Source organism: Dipodomys merriami, unplaced genomic scaffold (assembly GCF_024711535.1).
Source record: "Dipodomys merriami isolate MVZ:Mamm:240054 unplaced genomic scaffold, mDipMer1.0.p SCAF_1272, whole genome shotgun sequence".
Classification (NCBI taxonomy): Eukaryota; Metazoa; Chordata; class Mammalia; order Rodentia; family Heteromyidae; genus Dipodomys; species Dipodomys merriami.
The window spans coordinates 70934-79242 of NW_027202574.1; the positions used below are offsets into that span (position 1 = coordinate 70934).

Sequence of the window (8309 nt, forward strand, 5' to 3'; positions counted from 1 at the left end):
CAAGCTGAGCCATATGTACTGAATATGTAGCCACAATGAATCAAAAGCATTTAAGAAATGAGAAAAAAGTGAATATTTGGATACAACACATGTTTTCAGGAAGGAGACAAGGGAGAACAACGAATAAGAGGTAAGAATGAGAGAGAAAGAGAGACGGACAGACAGACAGACAGACAGACAGACAGACAGACAGACAGACAGACAGACAGAGACAGAGAGAGAGAGAAATGTGAACAGAGAGACAGCACCAGAGAGAGATGGAAGGGAAGGATTTTCCACTTGTTAAAAGTCTCAGCTTTTATCTCCGTTTTTGAGTATCCCAGTTTTTTGGAAAAAATAAAAAATAAATATTCAGAAATGAAAATACCGACCAAAAGAGAAATATAAACAACCTGTGGAAAATTCTTTCCCTTGTCCTTCTCCAAATAGACTATAATTACAAAATCTGAGTAAAGCAATTTCTCCTCAGTGGATATTTTTAAAAGAAACAGAAATTATAGGATTCATACAGCGATAATATTTTAAAGTGCTAGAGATTCCCGCAAAACAAGTAACAGTTGATAATGGGATGAAAACTGAGAAGATCTTACAACATACATGAAACAAGCATTGGAATATTTTGCCACTCTGGGCAAAGTGCAAGCTTACTGAGAAAGTCACATGAAAGAAAAGGGATGGGCAAACAGAAAGCATAGTTATATGACTTAGAAAATGACAGATATTAGTCAAAAATTCAGAAATAAAGCCCAAACCAGGAAAGATAAAGATAACAATCGAACACACTAGAATATTAAGGAAAAAGATAATGGTAAAGTAATGAAAGACAAAGTTTCACCTTGGTTTTAGAAGGCATAAAGAAAATGAAAACAATAGAACAAAAATTCTCCTGAATTTATAAAAGATATATAAATGCATACTGAATGTTTACAGTATATCAGAGGAAAATTTACCGACTGCACTCAGCAATGAAGAATCTTGCATTTAGCCCTCTAATTATTGTTTAGACTATAACAACCATATATTGATAAGCAAGTAGAGGGATAAGAAGATAATCTGTTGTGATCTCCAGCTAAATTTAGTCAGGTGTAGCTGGCAATGCAGCCTGGTTTCAGGAAATATTCCCTCCGGAAACATGTGCTAATAAAGGATACATAAAATATCTGCTTATTATGCTTATACAGTTATTTTATAACATATTATACTTAGATAAGCATAAAATTTATGCATTCTAAGAGAGCTCCATTATTTCTAGTAATACATAGTGTTATATTGTTTATGGCTTATTATTGCTTATTGCTAGTTAGTACTAAGGGAAAGACCCACACATGTATCCATTCCCTAAAGGTGCAGTAAGGAAGTCAAACAGAAACTCTGATTACAGAAATTGGGCTGGGACTGTAGCTCAGTGAACTTAACATGCATAAAGCTAATGATTCTACTTCCTAAACTAAATCAGATAGATGTTATATAGAAAAGCAGATGGACATGACAACTTATACTTCTCATTGTTGCAACAGGTCCACCTGTATCCTTAAACAACTGGTTTTTCCCCATCTCCTCCACAAGTTATACTGACATCAAATATAGTGAAAGCAGGGGTTATACTGTGGGGGAGGGACATACAAAGCAACAAAGAGATAATCTTATAAATGCGTTAGAAACACATGCACGAAAGAAAAAAAACATTAAAATACACATCTAAGGGTTCATTTTCCTGACATCACATTATCTGACCTTTTCTGCTTGCAATGTCAGTGCGGGGGGGGGGGGTAAGGGAGAGAAGGAGAAGGTTTGGGATTGGGTGGGAGGGGGGGAGGCTGGGAAGGGATGTGAAGGGTAAACAAAGGAAGAGGCTGCAATGCTTGGTAAGAAATGTACGCATTATCCTGCTCATGTAATTGTAACTCCTCTGTACAGTATGTTCACAAATAAAATAAAATTAAAAAAAAAAGAAAAGCAGATGGAGAAGGACAGACAGACAGTCAGATAGATGGATGATAGGTTTTTTTTTTCACAATTTTGGGAGCTACAAAAGTAAAGATTACTTCTTGCTCTAGGCTGTATTAAAAGGGTCTGTTGTGGCCTTCCTTTTCCTTGAATTCTAGATTACTATCATTTTTCTGTTCTGAATTATTTTCAATGATTATCTCCTTGTCCAAACATTCTTATTTATTAAGGAAATTAGGCATATTATATTAAGCTACTTCTTTTTATTTGGTATATATTTTATTGCAAAGATACTGTACAGAGGGTTTACAGTTACATGAATATGGTAATGAGTACATTTCCTATAACTAGGCTCCTTCTAAATGATATAATTTTGAGCCAATTAACTATGAAGATTCCACTACCAAAGAAATTTCCGTGAGATTAAAATCTACATACATGCAAAACATGCAGTTTAGCCATGTCACAAATAATAATAACAACAACTACAACAACAGCAATAATAAATACCTCTTGAAGCAGGTGATATTAAGACAAAATCATTCTTATCAAACACAGAGGGAAATCTGGGAAATACGAAGCTGGCCAGCCTACCTTGGTCTTTCTCTGTACTTTCTCTAATATATTCAAAGTCCTGTAAGAGATTTCATCTCCAGATTTGTGCTCCTTGTTATTTCCTTATTTTTTCTGTGTTCACAGATTTTTGATACTAAATTTTGTCTTGGGCATCCTTAAGAATCCAACACTTCAGACATGAACATATGTCCTTCAAGGATGCCTACAAACGCTGTGTCTCCAAGACCATGCCAAGTCTCTAAAATTCTATCTGAATAGACTATGGAGATTCAAAGTATTCCTTTGCTTCAAACCCCTTAAAATAACCGTATTTTACTATTGTCATGCTCTACTTTTGCCAAATAAGTATCAAGTGTCATAATTCTTTGGAACAATTTCCTTTCCTTGTTGTAAAAGCTGACAGAAAAAATTCAAGTTGGAGAATACTTTTAGATTTAAGAAGTCTAAGACTGTGTTCATGCAAGCTTTATTTCTTAAGCTGGGTGGTAAATTTTAAAATTCTCATTAATCTTTCTGAAGCCAAGTTCTTTCTAAATAAGAATTAAGGCATATAAAGGATTTCTTTTGGGGGGGGGCTTGTTGTGGGGCCTGAACTCTGAGCCTGGGCTCTACCACTTGAGCCACAGCGCCAATTCAGGCTTTTTTCTTTTTACTTATGTGGTGCTGAGGAATCGAACCCAGGACCTCATGCATGCAAGGCAAGAGCTCTACCACTGAGCCACCTTCCCAGCCCCATAAAGGATTTCTTAAAAGAAAAAAAAAGCAGGCACATTTATTTAGAAAGAAAAAAGCAGGCACATTTCATTTTAAATTTTAATAAAGCCAGAAAATTTTGTTTCTGAAGTTCATAGCTAAAATACAGTGCTTGGGATTAAATTTATCAGTAGCAAATGTGAGCAACAGTAAAGTACACATGTCTATAATACCTGTCAGGAGGTGGAGATGTGAGGATTTCAGCTCAAAGCCAACCTGTACAGAAATGTCTATGAGACTCATCTCCAATGAACCAGCACAAAGCCACAAGTGGTTTCCCTTATTTGCAACAACTAGATTATGTCTGAGACAAGCAGAAAAAGGTCAGATAAGATTATGTTAAGGGAAATGAATGCCAAGATAAGGACACAATTGTGTTTTTTTTTCTTGCTTGCTATTGCTTCTAATGTATTTATAAGGTACCATGTGATTTCTTTGTTGCTTTGTATGTCCCTCCCCTATGGTATAACCCCTGTTTTCACTGTATTTGATGTTGGTATAATTTGTATAGGGGAAGGGAAAAACAAATTGTTTAAACAGGGATATAGGTTGACCCATTGCAACAATGAGATGTACAAGAAAACAGGGAAAACAAACATTACAATTTAGGTGGGGGGAACGGGAGAGTGTAGTTGTGGAAGTGGGAGGGAAAAACAAACTTTACAATTTAGGTGGAAAAACAAACTTTACAATTTAGGTCGGGGGGAACGGGAGAGTGTAGTTGTGGAAGTGGGAGGGAAGGGATGGTAGGGGGAAAAAAAAGGAGGAGACAACAATGATTCAGAAGCAATATACTCATTACCTTGCTCATGTAACTGCAACCCCTCCTCTGTACAGTGTTCTCACAATTAAAAAAAAACTTATTTAAAAAAATTCCAGAAGTGGACCAGTGTCTCAAGTGAGAGTATCACTCTTGACTAAAGACGCAAAAGTGCAGTGCCTAGATCCTAATTCAATCCCGAATACGCGCGCGCGCACACACACACACACACACACACACACACACACACACACACACACACACACACACACACACACACTCATCTCTAAACAATGTAGTATAGAATATGAGTCAAATTTTACATGATTTGTGAGTCTGTGGGTTGAGGATATCTTGGATTCATTTGCAGGCTTTACACATATTCTGCAGAGAAAGCCAATAGAACCTTTGTTCAAGGTATGTTTTTGCTCTCATCCTATAGTATTTTTGCAGAAAAAAATATCTGTACTTGATTCCAGTGCCCTGCATCTTGTATATACATTTTTTCTAATTTGGGAAGGGGAAGGAAATAAAATGCTGAAGTAAGGAAAGAGCTTGACCCATTGTAACAATGAGATGTACAAGACACTATGTTAAAAATGAACTTTACAACTTTGGAAGGGGGTGGGAGGAGTTGTGGAATTGGGGAGGGAAGGGATGGTAGGGGCAAAAACAAAGGAGGGGGTAACAATTCTGGATAGGAAATGTACTCACTACCTTATTCATGTAACTGTAACCCCTCCGTACAATATTTTTACAATAAAAACATATAAAAAGAATATGTTGGTAGCTAATTTAAAACTGTCCAAGCTTACTGCATTGTCTGTGGTTGTGTAAACTTGTTCAAGCACTTTGTAAAGTAGTATGGAGGTTCCTCAAAAGACTCCACATAGAGCTCCCCTTTGACTCAATTTGGGACATTTACCCGAATGATCAGAAACAAGACCATACTAAAGCTATCAACACAACTATGTTTATTGCAGCATTATTTACCATAGCTAAGATATGGAACCAACACAGATGCTCCTCAGTAGATGAATGGATCAAGAAAATGTGGTATATATACACGATGGAATTCTATGCCTCCATCAGAAAGAATGGCATTGCCCCATTTGTGAGGAAATGGACAGACTTGGAAAAAATTATATTAAGTGAAGTAAGCCAGGCCCAAAGAAACATAGGTCCCATGGTTTCCCTAATTTGCAATAACCAGTGTATGTATTGAGTCAAGCAGAAAAAGACAGATAAGTTGAAGTTAGGCAAAATGGACCTCAAGATAAGGACTGAAGTGTTTTTTCTTGCTTTCTATTGCTTCTAATGTTTTATAAAGTGATTTTTTTTTCGGTTGTGGGGCATGAACTCTGGGCCTGGGCATTGTCTCTGAGCTCTTCAGCTCAAGGCTAGTGCTCTACTTATTTAGCCACAGTGCTACTTCCAGCTTTTTCTGTTTATGTGGTACTGAGGAATTGAACCCAGGGCCTCCTGCATTCAAGGCAAGAACTCTAACACTGAGCGACCTTCCCAGCCCAGGGTTATATGTTGTTGTTGTTGTTGCTTGGTGTGTCCCTCCCCCACGGTATAACTCCTGTTTTCACTGTAGTTAATGTTGGTATAATTTGTGGAGGGGAAGGGAAAAACAAATTGTTTAAATAGGAACCCATTACAACAATGAAATATACAAGACATTAAGTTGAAAAATGAAATTTAGAACTTTGGGGAGGAGTCGGGGGACTAGATGGGGGAGAGGGGGTGTCGCAGCAGGGATGGCAAAGGGAAACAAAGGAGTAGGCAGCAATGCTTGATAAGAAATGTGCTCATGGTAGGACGAGGCCAGGCACGCCGAGCGCAGCCAGGTTACAATCTGACTGGCTAGCCAGTCTGGAGCACCTGGGCCTCCAAGGGTAGGATCCTGGTTGCTTGTGTCCTGCTTGACAATTTACCTCTCTCCAGCTCTCTCCAGTTATGTCATGGTCCCCCAAACCCGGGGACCAGGAACCTGGTTTACTTGGTAAAAGGCGCCGTTGGCTTGCCCCACGGCCTGCCCCTCTGCTCCTCCCCACACACACACAACCGGACTCGAACCTTGGGTATTTCAGGCCACTCCTCTGTAGCTGGAGACCTGCCAGGCAGCCTCTGGGAGAAGCAGGCCCAAACCTTGTAGGGCCTCCTGCCCCAGGGACGCGAGGAGGATGAGCTGGCTCTTTCCCCTGACCAAGAGCGCCTCCTTCTCCACAGCAGGATCCCTGGTGGTGGCCTCACCAGCCTCCAACAGCAGAAGCAGTGCTTGATCGAGTCCCTCCGGAACTCCCACTCCAGTATAGCTGAAATACAGAAAGATGTGGAATACAGATTGCCCTTCACTGTAAACAACTTGACAATTAACATTAATATAGTACTTCCTCCACAGTTTCCTCAGGAAAAACCAGCAATCAGTGTTTATCCACCAATCTGACATCCTTTAATGGATAAACATGGAATATATGTTACCTCTCAATTAGTAAGCAATTTTACAATACACTCAGATCTTGGAAAGATTAGCCAGAGTCTGTTGGATGAGTTTTGGAAGAATTCTCCTGTTTTAGCTCCCACTTCAACAGCATTTCCATACCTGTATAGTAACCCAGGTGGGCTGCCTCCTTATGCTTCTTAGGGTTTTCCATTTCTTCCTGCATATCCTCCTCAAGAAGCTAACAGAACATAACTTCTTTGTTACTGACACTGTTTCTTCTTCAACAAGTTATACAACAGCCAAGTCTGCTGCTCCTACATTTGGTGTCCTTTCAAGTCGGCCATTGCCTGTTCCCACAATGGAAACTTCAACACCTATAAGCCAAAATGGTTTTGGGTACAAGATGCCAGATGTCCCTGATGCATTTCCAGAACTCTCAGAATTGTGTCACAACTCACAGATATGAATGAACAAGAGGAAGTATTACTAGAACAGTTTGAGTTTACCTCAACTAAAACAAATTATTAATGACAAGGGTGATTTAGTAAAAAGTATTGAGGAATTAGCAAGAAAACTCTCCTCTTGGAGCCCAGTTTGGAAGCCAAAAGGCAAACTGTTTTAGATAAGTATGAGTTACTTACACAAATGAAATCTACGTTTGAAAAGAAGAGGCAGAGACAACATGAACTGAGTGAGAGTTGTAGTGCAAGTGCCCTACAGGCAAGATGGAAAGTCGCTGCACATGAAGCTGAGGAAGAATCTGATAATATTGCTGAAGATTTCTCGGAGGGAAAAACTGAAATAGATGATTTTCTCAGTAGCTTCATGGAAAAAAGAACAGTTTGCCACTGTAGAAGAGCCAAGGAAGAGAAACTTAAACAAGTGATAGCAATGCACAGCCAACTTCATGGTCCATTACAGATTTTCCTGAAAACATGGACCGCCAAGAGAGAAATGAGACATAAAACTAAGTACATTATTTTAGATTTAAGGTTTGTAAGTTGGCATTTCATTGAAATGGCTGAATTCAGATGTACTCTACATTGTTTAAAGAACTGAGATTGTTTTTTATATAGATTAGAATGATTATGATCTTTGCTTGGAAAATTTTTCTGCAGTATTTGCACTAAAAACGCCTATTTATCATTGATAAATCCTGTCCTTTTAAAATTTCACTGCTATTCTTATAATTAAATACCTTATGCATGTGATTTTAGTTTTAATATTTTATGAAAAGTACTTAATCTTGTACTTTTAATTTGAAACTGCCTCATTTCTTTATCAAGAATGATATCTTCTTTAGATTATTTTCCTCTCAGTAATTTTTAAGTACTTTCAGCTATGGAAAGATACCCACACCCTCTCTTTTTCTTTCTTTTTGAATAAAACTTTCAAAAGCAATTTGTTTTTAAATATTCATAATACCAGAAAATATCAAACCAGCCAATGTGCCAGATATATACCTATAACATATAAATATACCTATTATATATATATATATATATATATATATATCTTTAATAAATAAAAAAATTCAAAAAATGTCTTAATTACATTGCTCATGTAATTGTAACCCCTCTGTATGGTATTTTCACAATAATAAAACTTTAAAAAATTAATTTAAAAAAAATTTAAAAAATATCTCCATGGAAACCTAATCACCTTTTTAATCCTTTCACAAGTCCTCTAAACTGAATGATATATTTTACATGTTACTCTGCTACCCCTACATATATTTTATTGTCCTAAGGAAACTCTTTAAAAGATAGTCTATTGATTGATATTTTGTGTGTCAACTTCCCAAAATATGTTCTGCCCTCAATC

General features: G+C 37.6%; 1 pseudogene; it reads left to right on the forward strand.

The window, feature by feature from the left end:
* The first annotated feature begins 6225 nt into the window (after positions 1 to 6225).
* LOC138824153 (vacuolar protein sorting-associated protein 37A pseudogene) lies at positions 6226 to 7544 on the forward strand (annotated as a pseudogene).
* The last annotated feature ends 765 nt before the right edge of the window (positions 7545 to 8309 follow it).